The sequence below is a fragment of the Panulirus ornatus genome, chromosome 4, assembly GCF_036320965.1.
Source record: "Panulirus ornatus isolate Po-2019 chromosome 4, ASM3632096v1, whole genome shotgun sequence".
NCBI lineage: Eukaryota > Metazoa > Arthropoda > Malacostraca > Decapoda > Palinuridae > Panulirus > Panulirus ornatus.
In genome coordinates this window covers 78,588,708-78,614,011 of record NC_092227.1, presented here as the reverse complement: position 1 = coordinate 78,614,011, position 25,304 = coordinate 78,588,708, and positions in this window count along the sequence as shown.

Here is a 25,304-nt window from a genome sequence, read left to right as displayed (position 1 = left end):
GGGGGAAGACGTAATAATCGTTATTTGCTTCGTTCAAATAACGTGCTTATGAGGAGACGTGCAGCCTGAGCTGTTGCCCTGAGCACCTCGTAAAGGGGCGCCCTAACAACTCCACCGGTGTATACACAGTGTGAAGCTTTAACTGCTGCCGCTGAGACATTTGCCCACACCGAGCAGCCTTTCTGCACACGTACCTCTGACACCAGACGCGCAGCTAGCTCTCTCTCTCTCTCTCTCTCTCTCTCTCTCTCTCTCTCTCTCTCTCTCTCTCTCTCTCTCTCTCCATGGGGGGAGTAATTTCATTTTAACAACGCCGAATCTATACGCAAGTGCGAGACATGACCTTCCTTCCCGAACTGTACGATGATGGTCAGCCGAAACTCCCGCCGCTGACCATTCACATCCGCGAGGTCGGGTGTGGCTGGGACGAGAGGCGGATGGAGTGGATGTGATTGTACGGGACAACTGGTTGAACCATGTGATTGAGAACTGCGTGAAGAACGTACAATTAAGATGGACGTAGGTACAACAGGGAAGTTCTAATTTAATCCTAAAGTGGATGGCAACTATTGTGATTATACATATATATATATATATATATATATATATATATATATATATATATATATATATATATATATATATATATATATATGTACGTTATCCCTGGGGATAGGGGAGAAAGAATACTTCCCACGTATTCCCTGCGTGTCGTACAAGGCGACTAAAAGGGGAGGGAGCGGGGGGCTGGAAATCTTCCCCTCTTGTTTTTTTTTTTAATTTTCCAAAAAAAGGAACAGAGAATGGGGCCAGGTGAGGATGTTCCCTCAGAGGCCCAGTCCTCTGTTCTTAACGCTACCTTGCTGATGCGGGAAATGGCGAATAGTTTGAAAAAAAAAAAATATATGTACGTATACACCCACACGCGTTCATGGACACATTAAAACTCTATATGAATACGTTAAAAGGTGGATACTTATAAAAATTAAGATATAGGGCAATATGAGAGTAAAACTCTCTCCCTTAAGGAAAACGTATGATAACACACACACACACACACACACACAGATATATCCAGTCCCAGGTACACAGTGAGGAGAGAGAGAGAGAGAGAGAGAGAGAGAGAGAGACTCCCTAAAGGCATCAATCATTCACTCCTCTTCACCGGTCATCTATATTCTAAGATGCAGGAAGAAGCTACATGCACCACACACGTCGGTGGCCTTACATTGATCTCTCCAGTTTGGAAGTAGCTACAGCAACGCCCTCCCCCGACACACCCTCCCGAAGTCCAAGAACTCGAGCCACAGTTGAGGACGAAGACCAAGAGACCAAGATAAGAAAACAATGAACAATTTCTCTCCCGGGTCCTAAGGAGAAACTGATGAATTTCACAGAGAGGTGCGTTCTGCTAGTCTTGTTGCGCTTCGTTCAGGGCTCAGCTTACCGTGAAAGTGGTTCGTCGTTTTGCGTCTTTTGTGTCATTATCAGTGTACTGTGTAAGAGGTTAGTTCGTGGTATATCTTATACAGTACATTGTCTGTTACCTGTGACATCTACTCCATTAGACAATGCTGGGTCAAGCTGCACAGAGAATATGGCGTAGGTATCTTTAATCTCTTGAGCACGACCTTACGGTCCTCAAGTGCGATGGTGTCACCCCTCGAGTGTGACGTTAACAATCCTCGAGCACGACGTTATGATCGTTCAAGGAAGACGTTGCTATCCTTAAAGTACGGCGTTACCGCTCTTGAGCACCAGGGATGCGACACTACGTTACCATCCTTGAGCACGACGTTACCATCCTTGAGCACGACGTTACCATCCTTGAGCACGACGTTACCATCCTTGAGCACGACGTTACCATCCTTGAGCACGACGTTACCATCCTTGAGCAAGACGTTACCATCCTTGAGCACGACGTTACCATCCTTGAGCACGACGTTACCATCCTCGAGCACGACGTTACCATCCTTGACCACGAGGGGTACGATCCTGGAGAACGACATTACGACCCCTCGAGACCAACGGGCATAACCGGGTGACCCTGAAGGGGTTGTGGTCACAGACGCAGATCACCCCTGCCTCCCTACGGGACTAACTGATGGAGTTCCAGAGGTTCAACTCACGTACTTCCTCCTTACGAGTCAAGTCTATACGGGGGACTCGGGTCTCCTCCATCAACGCAGACATAGTGCTCTCTCTCTCTCTCTCTCTCTCTCTCTCTCTCTCTCTCTCTCTCTCTCTCTCTCTCTCTCTCTCTCTCTCTCCTCGGCTCGGTGAGCGAGCGTCCCAGTGACATAGATATACAGAGCAACCCGGGCCAAACGCACTAAGTCTAGGCGCGCCTGTCTCTCGGAATATATATATATATATATATATATATATATATATATATATATATATATATATATATATATATATATATATATATATATATATATAAATGACGATCTTCCACTCCTCTTCGTATATTATACACCAGCCTGTCAACATTCGTTCTTCCTATGTGGTTTCTCTGATCTGAATATAACTGTATCCATGCAACTATTTGAACATTAATAACATATCACATATCCTTTCGACATAATAATTTGCTATCACATATCCTTTCGATATAACAGTTCTTAACAGTATATCTATCAATTATTTTCACCGCTCTCATTTCTATCCTAGGTGCACTTACAATCACTAAACATGTTTCTTTCGTTGAAAAGACGTGTGGATAAAGTACTCGAATAAGCAAGCATATGTCTTGAAGCTTTATCACACAAACTCCTGTTTTCATTCACTAAAGCTTCAATCTGCGCCATAAATAATTCTCCCCTACAAAGTGAATATTACATTCGAATCATATCTTCCAGTTCTTCTCCATCAAAGCTGATGTTAGGCTTAGACTACACACACACACACACACACACACACACACACCTACCTTTTCCAATCACAGAGTTCTTGCTCATGTACTCTTAACATCCTCTATCTACAGTCATTTTTAGAGCAGTTTACCATTACTCTCAATTCTTCTTTTTGCCTCGGCGATCTGTGCGTCAGTGCCGGCATGTGGGAACAGAGGGCCCCCACCATTCTCTTTCAGTGCCCCCAGCGGTGTTCTGTACTCACTCTTAACTCGCTCCATTCTCGCCTACTGCCACGCACGCCAAAATGAAACGGAACACTCACGGTGAAAATCAATCCTGAGGCCTTCCCATATAACGGTATATGCCACTCATCCATACTCCCTTTACTCTCTCACAAGCTCTATTTCCTCTCTATAAACTCTCTGTGGAGGTTACTAGTCTTCAGTGCTTACAGTGAGGAGTTAAAGATCCAAACCTCTCAAATTAATCCAGAGATGATGCCTTAAACTCAAACAATTTGTCTATTAAACTCAAACAATTTGTCTATCATTTAGTCCAAGACTGGCGTTAAGTACTAAACCTCAATACACTCATCTTCAACCTTGCCTTAATCAACCTCTGACTACGGTGACATGTGTCTGGAATTCCTATCACAGAGAAAATCACAGTTTTAAAGAATAGTTTTTTTTTTTTTTTGATGTAATGGCTCATTCCATCGTCATTCTTTGAGTCGCACTCACTCCTCGACAACCATGGTAGAAGCACTCGAAGACTTTACTCGCTATCACTAGGGACACGACTGCTCCTCTACTTTGTAGATTAACTTTATCTACTTGTCAACTGCTCTCCCCTCACACCCTCTACACTCCTGATCCTTATCTCCTCCCATATTTTGTACCAGCCTCATTACTGCTCGCATCTAAACCCTCCTATGGATTCATCTTCTCCTCCATGCTTTTTCTGCATCTTCAGACCTCTAATCACACCAAGTGACGATCCTCACTTCCTATTCGAAAACTCTCCTGTGTCATCGTCGCCTTGGAACTCTTCTCCCCACCTATTGCGATGTTCATCCTCCCTCACTGACATTCTCACATACGTTTCGAAACCTTTATTCTCTCTCTCTCTCTCTCTCTCTCTCTCTCTCTCTCTCTCTCTCTCTCTCTCTCTCTCTCTCTCTCTCTCTCTCGTTTTTTTTAAACAAAGAACAGTCTTTTTCTGTAAGGTATTTATGATCCTTTACTGCACATCCAACATTCATAAGCTCTATGCAAGATTTTGGTTAGAAATGATCATCATTGTTTTTAAGTAAACCTTTCCTTGACGAATTAAGAGTTGTATCTAGGATAAGCACATATGCACGGGAGAGAGAGAGAGAGAGAGAGAGAGAGAGAGAGAGAGAGAGAGAGAGAGAGAGAGAGAGAGAGAGAGAGAGAGAGAGAGGTAAAGTTTTCAAGCGTAAATGAGAGACTGATCACATTAGCCACACCTCAGTGTTGATTAACGCGGAGAGGGAGTAATGTGTCTCCTGGCGTCTGCAGTGGGGGGGGGGGGGGATGATGATGATTAATGATTGATTACCGAAGCGAGTTGTGACTGCCGGAGATTAATGACATATGTGAGGACTTCGTCATTATCATCATCATCAACGCTGTTGGTGCACGTCAGTCTGTTTACATATGATACGGCATAACTTCTGCTACTTGTAGCTTATATGTCCCCCTAAGGCGCTGAGAAAGCTTAGCAGATTACGATGAGTACCCTATCAACCTAACTCCTTATGTCAGAGGACTATGAATGATTCCCACGAACACATACTTATAAAAAAGAATAAGAACATGAATGTTTATTGGAAGTAACCATGGCCTTGCTCCATGGTACCTACTTGAGTGTGGGCACGACCGGACGCGCAGGCGCCATGGGAGAATCACTCACACACCTTGTACAAGAAGGGGCATCTCCAGCCAGAAGCCAGACTGGGTTCGCGAGGCACGTTCATCGATATGGCATGCATACACGCGGCCGGTCGCTCTCCCACGCCAAGGCATCCATCCACCTTCAAGCTTAGCTCGTCCTTTCCCCCCTGCGGAGATGGCAGCACACCATGGACGCGGGAGACACACGGGAAGATATTCTTAATTCTATGTGTGCGACTCAGGGACATCGCGACACATCTGGAGTCTGACGGACACTATGCAGCACAGCGAGCTTAGTCGGTATTGTGCTCATCATCCAACAGAGTTATACACACCGCAAATCCTCCGTTTTGTCTGTCTCTCTCTCATTCACTGTCTGTCTCTGCCTTCTATTTCTCCTTGGATGATACGAGGAAGATCAAAATAGTCTCACTCACGTATGAGAAAGCATTATAGAGCGATACTGGTCATCGTGGGCGTATCAATATACCTTTTACATCTTTCCCCCCACCACGAAAACATTTTTCATCTCGTGGCGCTGCCACGGGCAATCTTTGAAGTACACCAACGAGGGCAAACTGAAGCAGCGAGACTTACACGTCCTCAAAGTTATATAACCACAGTCCTCTCCGCAAGGAGAAAGTTTCGGCTAGGATATTCATGCATAATTTAGCGAGACACATTCTTGCTCACAGGGATACCACGGCAGCGGCTGTGTGTGTGTGTGTGTGTGTGTGTGTGTGTGTGTGTGTGTGTGTGTGTGTGTGTGTGTGTGTGTGGGGTTAGCATGAAAATAGGATTACGATTATGAAAGCTCCCTGGTGCTGAGACTCTGGTGAGGAGGGTGGATGCTACTTTGCATGATTATTTGCCAACGGTATAGACATAGACGAACACAGGGGGAGGGAGAGAGAGAGAGAGAGAGAGAGAGAGAGAGAGAGAGAGAGAGAGAGAGAGAGAGAGAGAGAGAGAGAGAGAGAGAGAGAGAGAGAGAAATAACACACACACGCGTGTATCATACTACAAGTCATTCACTCATGTCCCCTTGTAACCCACGTATATCAAGGGATGATATATGAGGCCCAGAGAGAGAGAGAGAGAGAGAGAGAGAGAGAGAGAGAGAGAGAGAGAGAGAGAGAGAGAGAGAGAGAGAGAGAGAGAGAGAGAGAGAGTCTAAGCGTATGGACAGTCCTGGCCCCAAGGTAATTTGGACGAGATAGGGCAGAATATGTACACTCATAGGTCGAGTTATATTTAGGATAAGCATTACAAAAGGATGCTACTTTGTAGGTAACTTGAATAGCCTGGGGTGGAACACAGCCACCCTTAGGTTGAGCCACGTCGTCTAGGATGAACATGTAAGGGAGTACTGACCTCTGGATAACCTCGATGGGCTGGGGTAGAAAAAGACACATTCACGGATCAAGGTGCAAGACGTAAAAGGGATGTTGGCCCCAGGGAAACTTTGGAGAAACGGGAGTAGAACACACCCACACATAGATCGAGTCAAGCTGGGGTGGAAGACACCCACCTTTACAGTAGGTCAAGCTGGAGGCCACCACACCCACCCTTAGATTGGGTCAGGCTGGGGTGGAACACATCCACACTTATATTAAGTCCAGGATAAACAAGTACATGGCTCCTGGCTGGCCCTAAAGGGGTAACCTGTACAAGCTGGGGTACATGAGGACACTCAACCCCCCCACTTACCCCCCACTTACCCCCCCTCCACTTCATTCCCTCCCCCAACGAGTTACTGGCACAATTCCCCATCGATTGGGGGGCCCTGAGGCCCTAACTCTTGTGGAACGGTGGCATGTGTACCTGTCTGGCGTCTCATTATCTCAACGGAGGCTCCCACAAAAGGGTCCTGGCGGGGGGTCCTGCTCCTCTCATTACCCCCAGAGAAAGAGGGGGAGTAAATAAGAACTTTAACAGCCACCATTAGTAAAGGAAAAGCAGTGTCGAGGAAAACGGCGAGCGAGTTGAAAAAAAAAAATGAGAGGAGGTTCGCTCGAACAGATTAACTATTCACACATTGCTTTGCCTCCCACAGCCTCAAACACAAGACCCTTCTTTTTTTTCAACTCGCAAATCTTACGGGTGTGCGCGAGAGTGAAAGCTCAAAGAGAGATGAAAAAGAAAAAGAGAGAGAGAAAAAAAAAGATTTCCAAGATCAAACACCGAGCTTGATAATTAAGTTCCTCTCTTTCGTCCTATGTAAATCATTTGTGTTGTCTTCTTTTTTCCCCCGTGGCAGAGTTATTGCAAACTTGTCTGGAAAGATCGGCAAGTTTTCCTCCCAGATATTCGAGGTTTAACACGTCTGAGGAAAACGTACATCAACAGACAGGAAACTTCAGGTGTAACTGTGGGATGGACCACTTTTGCATAAACAATGACAGATTATTTCTTTCTTTTTTTCTTGTTTTTACTTTTCTTTCTACTTTTTTTTTTCTTCACTCCCACTTGGAATGTTCTTTCACGGCTGGAAGGACAACTTCACGTACTTACCAATGAATATCAAAGAGAATGATAAGTAACTCGAAGCAATAAACTTAAGAAGCTCTGTATATCCTTTATAATGCACACACACACACACACACACACACACACACACACACACACACACACACAAACACCGTAGTGGATAATGTAACTGACTACGAGTCATCATGAGCCAGCTCATGGTCGGACCAAGCACGGGTTCGAATCCTGGGCATGGCAGTCGGCCTACATCCAACCCAGGTGTTCATCCTCTCCTCACGGCTGGTTGATAAATGGGTACCTGGCTTAGGCTGGGGGCGAGTTTGTATATGCATACATACACAAGAGTAAAGACATGGTACAAATATACAAGGTTAAGAGAAGGGTCAGCACTAGTGCAAAACTCTCTCTCTCTTATGTCACACTCGAAAGGTAATCACCAATAGTAATCACGAATAGTAATCACACACGCTGTAATTACCTACTTCGCAACAAGGATGATCAATTCACCTTTAGTCTTGCAACATTTACTGTTATTATTTCCTCCTCGTAACACCCAGCACGAAATGCACTCGTACAAATTGTGTTCTCATTAATCTGACAACTTTTGGAAATTAATGAGGCACTTAGTTTTCCCGCAAAAAAAAGAAGCAGAAGAAGAAGAAAAAGAGAAATGTCCCCTTGGAAAATTACCGTCGCAGAAGAATTATGTATTGCTGGCATTACATGCAGATCTCAGCTTAGCGTTTTGAGTGCGTGTGTGTGTGTTTTGCGGGGGTGTGTGTGTGTGTGTGTGTGTGTGTGTGTGTGTGTGTGTGTGTGTGTGTGTGTGTGTGTGTAGTTCGCGGAGGATTCTTATGATGACACTCCGGGTGGGGTCGGAGCTTTAATGGAACTTGCTGAATTCCTAAGGATGGCATTGTCGGCAGTCTGTTGTTGCATCTGTGAGAGCAAGGACAAAAGAAGAGGATGAAGAAGAACTCGTTCTACCGTACACTTTCTTTGAAGCCATCACTCGCAAGTAAATGTCCTGATCAAGGCTATCTCATGGCGTCCTAGCTTCGTCTCTTCGATGTATATCAACTGACTTATATTTCTCTCTTGTGTCTCCCCTGATGATGTGATTATTACACGAAAGTGCACTTGGGAACTTTTCGTGTTTCATTTTCCCCGTGGACTCATAGGAATATCTTGATCACGCGCAAAATTGTGATCCTTTCCAATATAATATATATATATATATATATATATATATATATATATATATATATATATACAAAATACATAATCGTCGATTTCAGCGTTAGCTAGACAGCGTCAGGAACAGAGGAAGAAAGGCTACATCCGCTCACATCCATTCTCCAGCTGCCATGTGTAATGCACCGAAACCACAGCTCCCTATCCACACCCAGGCCCCACAGACCTTTCCATGGTTTACCCCAGAAGCTTCACATGCCCTGTTTCAGTCCACTGGAAGCACGTCGACTCCAGTATACATATATACCCTACCACAAGTCAGTTACCCATTTCATCAATCAATCCCTAAGGGAGGGTGAACAGCTGGGTCGACTGTGAACTGAGAGCTGCAACCAGGATTAGAACCTTTACACTCGACACCGGGCGGCCCGTAAATGAATCATGGTCAGCAACGCTAGCCATTGCAACAAAGAGATCCAAAAGGAGTAATTCTTAGAAAACAAAAATGATATCTAATTATGTCTTTTCTATTCCTTCTAGTTTTCTTTCGTCCGTTTTCCAGTATCCTCTCCCCAACACACACACACACACACACACACACACAACACACACAGTCTCCGTCGTAAATTATATATTCCTATAATTATCGTAAACAGCGTATTCGTCAGCAGTATAATTCCAGCGTTTGTTGACTCTGCAATACATAAAATTACGACAACTAGCGAGCGCTTCCCATTACCCCACGTCACTAGGTCAACTGCCGCTCAGGACCCGCTTGTGTGTTTAGTGCGTCCTTGGTGTTATATGGCCAGCCAAGCCACGCCCTCTTTCAAGGGCGCGCAGGTGAAAGCAGCAGAGAGCTGGTTTTCACCCCACACACACACACACACACGTCTAAAGGGATTGCGAGGTAGCTGTTGTAACATTGTGGATCGTTGGTGAGGGGAATCGAGGATCATTAGGACGTCTTTGAAATCAGTGGGGGACGAAGGGAAAGAATAGGGTATCGAATCGCACGGAATTATAGTATCATTCATTGGCATGAGAGCGGACGATATGGGACGACGATGGCGTAACTAAGCTCGCCAAACGCTGCCCATCTATCTGTTGAGTGACACTTGTGATGGCCGAATGCCACAGCAGTGGACGTAGTCTCCATGTATCACAGGGTGCGTTTTCTACTCTTAACTAATAGACATGTGCTTTAAAGAAGACGTATTACGGTATCTTTTACGACTCCTGTGCCTAGGTGTACGGAATCTTTTACGAATGATTTGCGAAAATTGACCAGCTTAAAGGAAATAAGCCAGCGTCCTTTAGCACGACGGTGCGATCATTTGAGCACGACGGTACGGCCATTAAGGAAGACGGTACGACCATCAAACACGACGGTAAGAACTCCTAAGTACGAAGGTACAACCCTTAAGTACGCCAGTACGACCCTCGCGGGTGATGGCTTGATATTCCACCTCAAACTCGTTAAGGATCTGATCAAAGACCAGATCTCTATATCCAAAGGTCGTACCGCTCAAGGATCGTACCACCGCTTCAAGGGGTTCATAGTGTCCATTCTAACACCTTCCAGTGAGTTACCGTGAGGCACAGATCACTAAAAAAGAAAACAAGAGAAAAATGAATCAAAGGAAGGTACATAAAAGGATTTCCAATCCACTGTCTGGGCTGACTGAATGCATGAAGAACACACGGCATCGCCCCTCTCCCTCCCACTACAGTAAGGTGTGTGAATCCACGTCTCCTATGGGATGACAGCGTTAGAAAGAATAATAATGAACGAGCATAAGACTTCTCCCTGTAGAGCTCTGAGGTGAAAGTGTTATAATAAGGCTCTTGTGCAGCTTGTGCACCGCCTCTGTCGCTATACTGGTATGGGGGGCCATTGAACTCTGTGTATTAACATTACTTACTGTATATCATTACCAACATTATTATCTATTATTATTATCATTATTTTCATTATTATTATTATCATCATTATTATTGATGACGTCTCTTCCTTATTACTGTTATCATTTCTTGTATTACCGATTCTGTAAAAGGTTTCATAATGACAGGAACGATTGTTATTAGAGAAGAATGATAACTATTCTTCTTCTCTGATAATGAAATAAGATGTAACCCCTTGAGCATGGCGGAAATACCTTGGAGCACGGATGAAATGACCTGACCTTCGACCTGAAGCCTTATGGAACAGGTCAAAGGTCTGCCATGATACTCTGTGGTCATTTCATCGCGTTTCATGAGCTGATGAGTACTTTTGATGATATACGAGTATACCTTTATTGCTCCGAGTAAAGTAGCCTTCATAAGCATGGTAGTATATGAAAGAGAAAAAAATAATGAAATAGAATAAATAGAAGAAATGATTAGATAACAGTCACAGAGGTAACTTTGCTGATGATGATGATAACATTCTATGGTAGTAGTAATAGCAGTAGTAGTAGAAGCTGTAGTAGCAGTAGTAGTAGAAGCTGTAGTAGTAGTAGTAGTAGTAGTAGTAGTAGTAGCAGTAGTAGTAGTAGTAGTAGTAATGGTGATAGCAGTGATCATGGTGATGGTATGATGGTCAGGAACAGCGTCAGGTGCCATCGTCAGAACCCCACATCACCAGTGACAGCAGGAGCCAAACAAACAATCATATGGACCCAGCACAACCACCTGAAAATATTCAGAGCCAAACCTTCGGGCGGGAAATTGAGTATTCAGTGGGTGACGAGTCCCCTGTCGTATTTTCCCTTGGACTGAGCCCCCATCCCGTGCCTTCCTACTGTCGTCAGTATCCCTCCCTGAGGCAGCTGCTGGGTGCCGCATATCAAAACGTACGCCGTACTTGGAAGGGGCCCCGTCCGTCCGTCCCAAGCCATTTCGTCAAGTAGAGGCAGCGGTGCTGGACCTCCTCCCACGGATGGTTCCTGGCATGTGTGGTGAAGGAGGAGGAGGAGGAGGAGCTGCTACTACGTCGTCGATACTCCCAATTTACAAACTGAGGGTTTACGGCCGTCTGTAGACTTGAACCTAACATTAATATTCATACCGGAACAAAGAGCATCAACCCATTCTCCCGATAGTAGGATTCGAACCGCTACCACTACCGTGTAAGCTTTAGGGGGGGGGGGGGAATGTTAGGTGCTAGCTAGGTTATGGAGCCCATAACATTAAAGCGATAATTCCAGTACAAGTAATCGAATGCCCTTCGTCTTTCATGTACAAGCGACGGACGGAGGCTCACTCATCATGTCCATTCGGGCTTGCAGTAGCCAGCACTTCACCCTTCACCGAAGTATACTAAAACAGAAATATAGCGCAATGAGAAAGCGTACAGGACTCACGTGTTTGTGCTTACGCCGCAAGTGAAAGGTCCCCCTCGTTGAAGCTGTATTAACGTCTGTTAAATGGAAATACATATTGGGAGTATATATATATATATATATATATATATATATATATATATATATATATATATATATATATATATTTTACATACATGGGGGAAAACGCCGGGAACAAATGAAGAAAGGCTGCGTTCGCCCACTTCCGCACTCGAGCTGTCATGTACAATGCACTGAAAACAGCCCCTCTCCACAGCCAGGCTCTACAGAACTCTTTTATGATTTCCCCAGCCGTTTTACGTGCCCTGGATTAGCTCAATGACAGCAAGTTGTACCCTGTATACCACATTGCTCCAATTACCTCTATCCCTAACACGCCACACACTTTCTTAAATGTTAAGATCCCGGACCTTCAAAGTTTACTCCTTTTCCTTGTTCCCTCCACTTATGACATGTATACTGTCTTAGTCATCATTTCCTCTCTCATCCTTTCCGTATGTCCTAACCATTTCAGCACACCCTCTTCAGCTCTTTCATATCATTCGCTCAACCCTTCCCATACCACATATTGTTCCCACACTTCATTTCTTACACTATTACCCTCTTCTTTACACTTTCGCGTAAAGTCCACGTCTCGCATCCATGCAGCACCGACGGGAGTACTATACCACTAAACATACCCAGCTTTGCCCTTAACAAGAGAGACCTCTCTTTCCACACATTCCTCAATGCACCTGCGTCACCTCAACTCCCATGATTCCATTCACCAGCCATATACATCCACCCCTCACGTATCTACAACTTTTCATCTCTGTTCAAGTTCACTTTCCAAATATCCAGTTTCTTTTCACTCCTCAACTTAATAACCTTGTTTTTATCCACATTTAATCTATTTTCTCCTTTCACCCACTCTCCCAGACTCAGACACCAGCTTCTTCAATTTTTCACTCGAATCTGCCACCATTAGCAAGCAAAATCCGACCCTCCTTCCAGACCCTGACCATACCGTAGGAGGTGGCATACCTGCTCCTCTTTCCAAGATCCCTGCATTCACCTTCCTCACAAGCCTATCCATGAACAACTTAAATGGCCATGGTGGCATCATACACCCTGGACACATACCTATCCCTCACTGTTTCCAGTAGCATTTCCCTCATATGTTCACAACAAACACATCATACGCTTTCTTCAGATCAATAAACACCTCATATAGATCATCTACCCATTTTTCTTAGTACTTCCTGCACTCATTCTTCAAAGCAAACACATGATCCACACACCCTCTGACACTCTTGAAACCACATTGCTCCTCGCCAGTCTGAAACACTGTATATACCATCACCCTCTCAATGACCACTCTCCACAGCGTACAACGCACCAGCTACGTTCAACAAACTTACGCCTCTATGATCAGAGGGAATAGGAGAGAAAGACTACTACCCATGTATCTCTCTCGTGTCGTAGAAGGCGACTAAGAGGGGCGGGAGCGGGGACGGGGGCTGGAAATCTTCCCTTACTGTACTACTTTCCAGTAGAGAAATGGATGAAAGAACCAAATGAGGATCGTCTATCTTCTACGGCTCGGTCATCTGTTGTGGACGCAACCTTATTCATGCAGGAAATAACGAGCACGTATGAAAAACTATATATATATATGGTTTGGTAAGCAGAAGAGGTAGAAAAAGCTTTACGGAAGATGAAATCCGGCAAGGCGGCGGGTCTGGATGTTACTGCAGTGGAATTTATTAAAAAAGGGGGTGACTGTGTTGTTGACTGGTTGGTGAGGTATTCAATGTATGTCTGTTATGGATGAGAGGGCTTGGGAAGCGAGTCAGTTGCCGTTCGCTGATGATACAGCGCTGGTGGCTGATTCGGGTAAGAAACTGCAGAAGCTGGTGACTGAGTTTGGCAAAGTGTGTGAAAGAAGAAAGCTGAGAGTAAATGTGAATAAGAGCAAGGTTATTAGGCTCAGTAGGGTTGAGGGACAAGTCTATTGGGAGGTAAATGTGAATGGAGAAAAACTGGAGGAAGTGAAGTGTTTTAGATATCTGGGAGTGGATTTGGCAGCGGATAGAACCATGGAAGCGGAAGTAATTCACAGGGTGGGGGAGGGGGCGAAGGTTCTGGGAGCGTTGAAGAATGTGTGGAAGGCGAGAACGTTATCTCGGATAGCAAAAATGGGGATGTTTGAATGAATAGTGGTTCCAACAATGTAAAGTGGTTGCAAGGCATGGGCTATAGATAGGGTTGTGCGGAGGAGGGTGGATGTGCTGGAAATGAGATGTTTGAGGACAATATGTGGTGTGAGGTGGTTTGATCGAGTAAGTTATGAAAGGGCAAGAGAGATGTGTGGTAATAAAAAGTGTGTGGTTGAGAGAGCAGAAGAGGGTGTATTGAAATGGTTTGGTCAAATGGAGAGAATGAGTGAGGAAAGATTGACAAAGAGGATGTGTGTGTCACAGGTGAAGGGAACGAGAAGTGGGAGACCATACTGGAGGTGGAGAGATGGAGTGGAAAACATTTTGAGCGATCGGGGCCTGGACATACAGGAGGGTGAATGGCGTGCAAGGAATGAGAGTGAGTGTAACGATGTGGTATACCGGGGTCGACGTGCTGTCAATGGATTCATCCAGGGCATGTGAAGCGTCTGGGGTAAACCATGGAAAGTTTAGTGGGACCTAGATGTGAAAAAGGAGCTGTGGTTTCGGTGCATTACATATGACAGCTAGAGACTGAGTGTGAACGAATGTGGCCTTTGTTGCGTTTTCCTAGCACTACCCGCGCGCGCGCGGGGGGAGGGAGGGTGTCATTTCATGTGTGGCAGGGTGGCGACGAGAATTGATGAAGGCAGCAAGTATGAATATGTACATGTGTATATATGTATATGTCTGTATACGTTCAAATGTATAAGTATGTATATGTGCGTGTGTGGAAGTGTATGAATATACATGTGTATGTGGGTGGGTAGGGTCATTCTTTCGTCTGTTTCCTTGCGCTGCCTCGCTAACGTGGGAGTCAGCGACAAAGTATGATAAAAGAATAAGAAAATGATTCATAAAAATTATATATATATATATATATATATATATATATATATATATATATATATATATATATATATATATAAATATATCAATGTACATCGCATGTGTGCATCTTAACCAGACCCTCAAAACTCTGCTGGTGTTGGCTGGCGAGGCGTTGCGATGGGTGGGCCCGTGTGAGTGCAAATCCCGACCATTCCTCACCCCCAGGCGGCGGAACTATCTGTATTTATTTGTCGAGAACCCGCCTTGAATAATGTATGCGGCCACCACCCCTCACCCCCGGCGGAAGCAACACGCTATACCACCCTGCTCCCTGCGCACCCAGATACTGTCCGTAATTGACGCCATGAACTTTCGCCATGGGACCTTTGATAGACCAGAAAATTATTATGTACGTGAAAGACAAAGACTGACGTACCTTTCTGAATCTTTCGAGGTCTTCATTTTTTTTTTATCCATTTGTTCGGCAGGTATCCAGGAACTGGAAGCCATCAGGGCGTCGTGGTGAAAACATTTTTCAGGTGGGGTTGAGACAGTCTGTGCCTGGATGCTCTAAAGTCCAGGTCACATCACGTAGCGATGGCGAGTTCGGTGGCTCGTGCCAACGCGGGTTTAACGCTCCGATACTTAGTACCCTCAACTCACCATCTACAACACTTACTGTTCTCCTGAGATTATCTTCGCAACGGTGTGTAATATCCGTCTTGGTTGTTGATCTGGTGAGAGCTTTCGGAAAAGAGGAAGGTGCGAAACTTGGGTTCTATGACATGGCCTATGACTAGACCCTTTTGGGGAGGGCTCAGGTCAAACCTGTGGCCATTCATAGGCAAGCCTCGTACCACCGTCGTGTGCCAACGTATGCCATCGTCGTCGTCAAAAGGTACTCAAGATGTTAGTCAGTGAATATCATACGACTTTTACGAACTAAGGTAATGCCTTTCTCTGAGCTCCATGCTGCTGGTTGAATACTGTTGTCACTGTTGTGGACAGTGCCGCTGCTGCATTGCTAGATGCTTCTTTTATATTTCTATAGCACGCTGAGTGGTCCATGTTGCTCTGTGTGACAGAGAGAGGGTCCTTCCACTCAATCGAGCCGGGGGGATATACTGTGGTGCTAGTGGTCAGCGTAATCAGCTCACTCCCGTAAGGTCCCGCGTTCGATTCCTGAGCAGGGTGGGACAAACAGACGCCTCTCTCAACTCCTATAGTCCCTGTTTACGTAGCAGTAAACTGGCTCAGGTACCCGGGTGTTAGTCGACTGTTCTGGGTCGGATCTTGGGAAACGGTCGCCATCCTGCGTCTGGGGAAGAAATGTACACAATGTGGTGGATGAGAGGCGTGCAGGATGGAAGGTCATGGTTGGCGTTGCAACACCAGGCAGCAAGCAGCCTCTGACCTTAACCTAATGAACTCTACCATAATGTTAGTGTCATAACCAGAGAGGAAAGCCCAACTTGATAGACTTTTGTCGATTTCATGGGTCTGGTTAAGGGTATTATCCATCAAATCCACGAACGCTAATTTCATTCCGAATAGAAAAATACCCCATTTCTCTTCTACTGAAAAAAAAATTCTTTTGTTCTATATTTTTTCTTTTTTGAGCTGTCTCGAAATATCTATTTTCAATTACCTATAAGTACATTGCACTCATATAAACAACGAGGAAGATTCCAGAGGTTGTACAGCACATCGTACGATGGTTAAACGCGTCCATATGGCGTTTATAGCACACACACAAATAATTCATTTTCACATCTTGTAGGTTCCTGGTGAAACAGGTGTGTGTGTGTGTGTGTGTGTGTGTGTGTGTGTGTGTGTGTGTGTGTGTGTGTGTGTGTGTGTGTGTGTTGTAGAAGCTGAAAGAAGACGACATCGAAAGCATCCAATGAGTGTGTGTCACAGAAGGAAGGGAAGAGCTGATTAGATAAAAAAAAAAACAAAAAAAAAACTGAAAATGCACTATATCAGAATGGAAAGAGAGAGAGAGAGAGAGAGGAGAGAGAGAGAGAGAGAGAGAGAGAGAGAGAGAGAGAGAGAGAGGCCTGACCTTTTTCGTCAACAGACGGTCATTGTTTAATCATTTTTCTTACAATACCTGGTCGCCCTGCTAGATGCATATACGACAAGACTGAAATTCAAGTAGAAGTGTTCTAATGGCAGGAGCTCTGGAAGTAAAGGTGAAAATGAATAGTGGATGGAACGCTTGCGTGGTCTCCCCTGGACTCGATTACTCCAAACTGAGAAATGATTACTGCCTCATGAGGTTCGCTCTTAAGGTGAATAATACAACACTTGTTACCTAAACACTCCTGCTGTTGTTAGAGACTCTGTCTGGCAGCTTAAGGCTGCAGAGAGAGTGTACGAAGAAGGAAAGGAAATAAAGTGAGCATTGCAAATTAGAATATACACAGAAGGATGGATATGTATGTAAGTGAGCATTTTCACGTGTTCTGTGAGTGACGATTATATCAGAATATACACAGACAGATGGATATGCGTGTAAGTGAGCATTTTCACGTGTTCTGTGAGTGACGATTATACCAGAATATACACAGACAGATGGATATGCAAGTAAGTGAGCATTTTCACGTGTTCTGTGAGTGACGATGATGGAGGACACGATGTGTTCAACAACCGCACGTAACATTTTCGCGCAAGTGTTACGAGCGTATGATTAAACAAAATTAACCGCAGCAACTGCAGGAAAATAAGAAAATGACGACGAGAAAAATGGAAAACGATACCCGGAAACATGACTTTCCGAACACACACGGACCCGCCCAAGCAGGGGTTGGGCCCGCATGAGTTCAAATCATCTGAGAGGCAGTCACACCGCATCCAACCCAGGTGTTCACTCTCTCTTCGGGGCTAGTAACGTTCAACGCGGAGTCTGTATGTATATATATATATATATATATATATATATATATATATATATATGTAAAACAGTGATTACCCGAGAGGCACAGACGGTAAATAAACGATATCTCTAGAGACTGCAGCATTAGAGGCATCTTGTCGCGAACGCCTTACTTCAGGTACAGAGCACCACAAGCATGAGTTGTGGACGAAAGGCGAGTGTTCTGAAAAGCCGGGTGTAAGTACAGACTGTGAGCGTCCCCCTGCAATTTTGACGAGATCACATGAAAGCCAACCAGAGGAGATTCAAGCGATAGCACCTACCTTACCTGCCCCTAGCGCGAGATAAAATGACGGTCAAGTTGTTAACAGCTTTGGAGGGATTACCTCGAGTGCGACAGGCCAAAATGCGTCGAAAGGTCGAAGGCATCTGTGTATAACATTCTGAGCGTCTTGATGGAGCTGGTATCCAGTACAGAGCAGTGTGTGGGTTGTCTATCCAGCATAGGGACGAAGTCAACTGGCAGGTGTGGAACGTAAGAGCAACCGATTGAAAATATAAACATGTAAAGCTCACGTCTACGAACGATTAATACTATAAGACGTGGGTATCTGTGAATGAAGTTGAATTATCGATAAAAACACCATTAATAATTAAAATGATAATAATAATAATGATATTCATAATAATAATGATAATAATGAATATAATAAAACAATAACAATGATAATTATAATAATAACTACTAATAATGAAAATAGTAATAATATCAATAATATCCAAGATAATAATGATAAACTGTCTGGTGTACATGCAAGAGGTTGAACGATTCGCGAAGATTAATTCAATTAGCCTTTGAAACTGTCCCCTTTCATCTGCAGAGCCACACTCCACTTTGCTCTGCATCTGTACACAACTGCATCCCTAGAGTGCTCCTCATACTGAGGGTTAAGGTCGCTTGACCGCATCTTCATTCTTGCATCCCGGGGTTTCAGCACTGACATTTAGCTCAGCCCTCAATGGTCTGTACGATTCTATATTTACACTACTTATGGTTGGGTTTATAGTACAGTCGATTGATGTTCATAGCGACTCATCCTACCAGCGTGCTTTCCTCTCAACGTATACGTTATGGACACACGTTGCTATTATCGCCACGATCATAGCTCTCTCTCTCTCTCCTCGACGTTTCTCAGTGTTCCAAGTTTGCTTCATCCATTACTCGACGAGGTCAGTCTCCATCATCACAGTTAGAAGTGTTTTGTTACCTCTGGTGTGCTCACTCACTTGGTCTACTTTGATTCTGGAGTTCCTAGTCGTCAGACTTTGAATATACCTATGTATCATCTCTCCCAGGTCTCACGCCTCGTGCGTCTGTTCTCAGTTGAGTTTTTGGTCATTATAGATCCACTAATTCGGCAGTCTGGTTTCCTCGTAAGAAGTTAGTACAGTCTTGTGTATATTTGCGTGTTACTCTTATTCCCCTTTTCTTGCTTGAACGTTTCCATATTTGGTTCTCTAATAGAAAAAGTGTCATTGGTCTGGTGGGTTTCATCAATAGATGGCGAAATTTGGCCAATAGTGACTTTGGTCCTAATTTCATTATGGGCTACAGTTATGACCAGTTTGTATACGGTCCGTCAGAGAGAGAGAGAGAGAGAGAGAGAGAGAGAGAGAGAGAGAGAGAGAGAGAGAGAGAGAGAGAATGCGGTATGAATAGGTTTGGAGAATGAGACGAAACTACCCTCTCTGGAAAGACTTGATTAAGATACACACTAGAGTATGGCTGGCGGGTGTCAGTACCATGTGGATGATTAGAGTACATGGGTGACGGATCTGGATGAGTGTGTGTGTGAGAGAAGGGAAACCAACGGGTGAGTGGAGAATGTACGTGATGGATCGTCCCAATGACTGGATGTCCACAGTAAAGGAATAAGAGAAAAATGTACGTGTGGCAGAAGGCGTGAGAGAAAGAACATTATTACATACGAAACGTTGATGAGCAAAATTATATGTGTGGGTGAGTGTTTAGGCTCAGGTTTAATTCTAGCAACGGGTATGTGTGTGTGTGTGTGTGTGTGTGTGTGTGTGTGTGTGTGTGTGTGTGTGTGTGTGTGTAAGTGTGTGTATGCGTGTCTACCTGAAGCATAAAAATGATGAGTGTATATCAGTACGTTCATAAGTTTATGAAAAAATTAGATGGTCTAAGAAAGTGAAGTACGTGTACTAGCTTGACATTCCTCGTTGAGAGGAATCAATCATGGATGAATAACATTCACCATCCATTCATAACACTCACCATCCATTCATAACACTCACCATCCATTCATAACACTCACCATCCATTCAACACTCACCATCTATTCATAACTCAACACTCACCATCCATCAACACTCACCATCCATTCACAATTCAACACTCACCATCCATTCATAATTCAAAAGAACACAACCTAAGCTCTTTACTCTTCTCCTTGAGCATTCACACACTAATCCTGTTTGTCTTCAATATTTGTAGATAAGGCTCAAAGGCTCCCCCTCCAGGAATTTCTGGATTGATAGCCGCGGCAATCTCTGAACGCAGTGTCTTCGAATGCGGCTGTTTACTCAGTTAAAAGCCATCCGAATCCCCTAAGTCCCTTAATCTCCGGTCTGGACCCTCCACATGAGACGCTTCGATCCCCTTTTGTCCTACGTCTCCTTGATAATCTCGCAGGAGCCTGACTCGATCTTGTATTAGCAGTCTCGTTTCCCAACGAACCTGTGTCTCGAACCGGAGTCCGAACCTCAAGACAGCAAACGTTAAGATAATGCTTCAGTGTATCGAACCGGATACCGAACCACAAGACAACCAACGTCAGATGAGATAATGCTTCAGGATCTCAAAAAGACTTGAAAAATCTTGTAAATCATCGTACAGTGACATTGCGTATCAGCAGTACCATAACGTCGATCTTTGAACGCCATTTTGTAATATGCGACATTTATTTCAGTGGATCTCGGAAGAACTGCTTCAATACCCATACAAGTCATGCGTGTTAACTCTCGCGCCCAGATCTGGGACGCAGGGAAAATTTCCCTCAGACAAAGCCATTTCAATTCAATTCCTGGCAAATCTTCAATGATGCTGAACGCCCATGTGGGATGGTATGTGTGTGTGTGTGTGTGTGTGTGTGTGTGTGTGTGTGCTGGGAAAGGTTGTTTGCGTCTGCGCCCGTGTGTGTGTAAGAGCATGTTCATGCTTTTATGTACACACACACACACATTACACACACACACACACATATATATATATATATATACATATATATATATATATATATATATATATATATATATATATATATATATATATATATATATATGAGACTAACATATATAACCACGTCTTCAATCAGTAGATACCCTACAATGAACAGCCACCCAAACAACTATCATAAACCGATTCGGAGTGGAATACCAGAGACCACGATTCAATTACCATCTATAAAGCAAAGAAATAATAACCACGTCCAAAGGCTCTCGTCCCAGTGGGCATTTGTCCCAGTGGACAGCAAAAGTGCCACGATTTTGGCCCCCTCTGTCCTGCAAGAATGATAGCTTTTCATTCCTCATCCACGAGCCTTTGAATTGTGTCGTCTATTGGTGAATCTACCATTCTTATACAACTCGTCCAATGTTGTGACATTTCCCGATTCGGCGACACGGAAGATCAAAGTCCTCTACTTGTACTTTATCATTGGTGAGGCCTGACGACAAGACACTTCATGATTCTCAAATGTTTCTGATCAATTGAGGACACGGCCAGAGAGAGAGAGAGAGAGAGAGAGAGAGAGAGAGAGAGAGAGAGAGAGAGAGAGAGAGAGAGAGAGAGAGAGAGAGAGAGACAGACAGACAGACAGACAGATGAGTCCTGTCTGAAGCCTCAAAGGTATAAACCGACACAGATATAGGCAATGATGTGCGCTTTGATGTGGACGACAAGGTGCGGATGGCGTGGCTCCCTCGTTATAAGGAGGCTGTCGCGCTACGCCCAGAGTGACCGAAAGGGGACGCACGGACGCTTAAAGGGAAAGGGGTCACACGGACGCTTAAAGGGAAAGGGGACGCACGGACGCTTCAAGGAAATGAGGGAGCACAGACGCTTATAGCGAGGAGGAGTGGACACGGACACTTACAAGGGCATGGTGAGAGAGGAGACATGAACACTCTGGGGTAGGGAGGAGTATACGACTTTCAGATGGGTGGAGGCGGACGCTGATGGTCTCAGAGAGAGAGAGGGAGTAAGGTAGGGAAGGGAGGGCCAAAGGGACACTTAGAATGAGGGAGGAACATAGGGATATATATATATATATATATATATATATATATATATATATATATATATATATATATATATATATATATATATATAACTGAACACACTGTCGCGAAAAAGCATTAAGGTTAAACCCACATGTCACTGTGATATGATAATTCATTTAGGAATCCAATACAACAGTTTCGGCTTTTCAAAAGCACCCCGCTCTTAGCTGGACTGACATCAGAGAGAGAGAGAGAGAGAGAGAGAGAGAGAGAGAGAGAGAGAGAGAGAGAGAGAACCTTGTCACATAATACATCGGAGATCTTCCCCCTCATACGAATTCACCTGGCCTATTACAAAACCTTGCCCTGTATAGCGACTACGTAATCTCACCCACTCTTCCTGGGCCTGTAGACAGTTCTACTTATTTCTCCTCCTTATGAAACCTTGTTACATATAATTCTATAAAATGAGAATCGAACCTAAGATAATCTGCTATAATGTCCATAGCTAACGGGAGTGGATTCGACAATTCTGCGTTTAACATAATTATCAGATTTAAAAGCAATGTTGCAGTAGTTGTTAAAGCCAATACGATGGTCAAAGTATCTTAGGTGGGCGAAAACAACACGTTTATCGTTTCATACTCTCTCATATCTCATTTATGTTCGTAGATTCGCTTATTAATGTCGCTTCCGTTTGCCCTACATTATATAACTGTCATGATAAGTGTATGTGTAGGAGAAACGAGAAGCGACACAGATAACAGAGTCTATGAACCTAAGAAACGACAAAAGTGCTGTTTTCGTACACGTAAGGAAACTTTGACCATAATATTGATTTCAACGACTGTGATATTGTTTTTAAATCTGATAATTATGTTAAACCCAGAGATGTCGAATCCAATCTTATTCGGGTCAGTGCCTATGTTCTGGTGTATCCGAGGTCCAATTCTCATTTAACAGAATTATATGTAATATGGTTGAGAAATATGTAAAAATGACTACAGGTTTAAGAAGTGTGGGGTCACTTATATATATGTATACATATATCTTATACACATTCGCCGTCGCCCGCGTTAGCGAGGTAGCGTTAAGAACAAAGGAATGAGCCTCTGAGTGAATATCCTCACTTGGCCCCCCGTCTCAGTTTTATGAAAGACCCCTTGTGTTACCCAAAGTCTCTTCCTAACGACTCTTGCAAGCCCAAGGGTGCGCCTCTTCTAGTAGCAGGGAAATGTGGACTATTTTGAAGTGAGAAAGGAGACTTTTCGCTCACGTTGTAACCTCCTGCAGGCGAAGCCCACGTAATCTCTCTCTCGTGTTTTATATATATATATATATATATATATATATATATATATATGTTTTATATATATATATGGATAGAGTTGTGCGCAGGAGGATGGATGTGCTGGAAATGAGATGTTTGAGGACAATGTGTGGTGTGAGGTGGTTTGATCGAGTAAGTAACGTAAGGGTAAGAGAGATGTGTGGAAATAAAAAGAGCGTGGTTGAGAGAGCAGAAGAGGGTGTTTTGAAGTGGTTTGGGCACATGGAGAGAATGAGTGAGGAAAGATTGACCAAGAGGATATATGTGTCGGAGGTGGAGGGAACGAGGAGAAGAGGGAGACCAAATTGGAGGTGGAAAGATGGAGTGAAAAGGATTTTGTGTGATCGGGGCCTGAACATGCAGGAGGGTGAAAGGAGGGCAAGGAATAGAGTGAATTGGAGCGATGTGGTATACAGGGGTTGACGTGCTGTCAGTGGATTGAATCAAGGCATGTGAAGCGTCCGGGGTAAACCATGGAAAGCTGTGTAGGTATGTATATTTGCGTGTGTGGACGTATGTATGTACATGTGTATGGGGGGGGGTTGGGCCATTTCTTTCGTCTGTTTCCTTGCGCTACCTCGCAAACGCGGGAGACAGCGACGAGGTATAAAAAAAAAAAAAAAAAAAAAAAAAAATATATATATATATATATATATATATATATATATATATATATATATATATATATATATATATATATATATATATATATATATATATTCCTATGAGTCCACGGGGAAAATGAAACACGATAAGTTCCCAAGTGCACCTTCGTGTAATAATCACATCATCAGGGGAGACACAAGAGAGAAATATAACAGTCAGTTGATATACAGCGAAGAGACGTAGCTAGGACGCCTTTTGGTAAACATGCGATTGTCCAAGACAGACAACGAGCGTATCATAAAGTTATTATGTGGACAAGGTGAATTGTTTACAAATTTTATCAACAATAAAGTTATCCAATTGGTATAAACCTTCACAAATATTAAGATTATAATTCTCTGTGTATCTAATAACAGAAGATTCAATGATATTTCTCGTGGTACTGGAGTTAGAATTAATAACCGAGATGGAATTACTCCAGTCAATACAATGACCATAGTTTTTAACGTGATTAAACAAGGCATTTGATTCTCGTCCCGTTCTTACATATATATATATATATATATATATATATATATATATATATATATATATATATATATATATATACACACATATATATACACATATATATTATATATATTCATAAACCTTGTTATGTAAGCTATTCTGTGTCTAGATATGTTTATTCTCAAACACTAATAGCGTATATATACAACATATGCTTCACTCCACAATACAAATATCAAAAGGAAATATATGATTCCTTTTTAGTCTTGCAGCTGTAAAACTCGCTGCAATATTTAAGCCAACTCCGGGGTGGGAGTTTTGTACGTGGAAGTCATGACTAAAAGGTTGTTGCCTTTTCATACATATCTAATTCACGGTCATCATTTCCTGCATAAATACAAGGGTCTGGTGTCGCTCTGAGCTTTTCTCACAACGTGTGGCGGGCGGTCCTGCGCATCATGCTACTGTTTCTCAAAATCTCATTTGTTCACAAGCTCACATACCCACTCTCTGTTCTGCTTGCCCTCGACGTTCCATACATCGCCCAAATGGTAACACCCGTGCACAAAACGCTGGCGTACGGCGGCAGATTAGCGCACAAAATACATTGCTCATGTATAAAGACTTTAATCTTCAAAAGCGCATCGCTGTGCCAGGGGGAAAAATACATTCCAATACGTCTTTATACGAATGCGTGTAAACGGCAGCGTGATTGAATACTAAGGCGAAAGGATAAGAGCATCTCTTACGGGAACATTATTTGGCAACAGTGGTCAACTATATAATATAACCTATTCCTATGCGATTGACAAACTGGTTCCTTATATATCATATTACT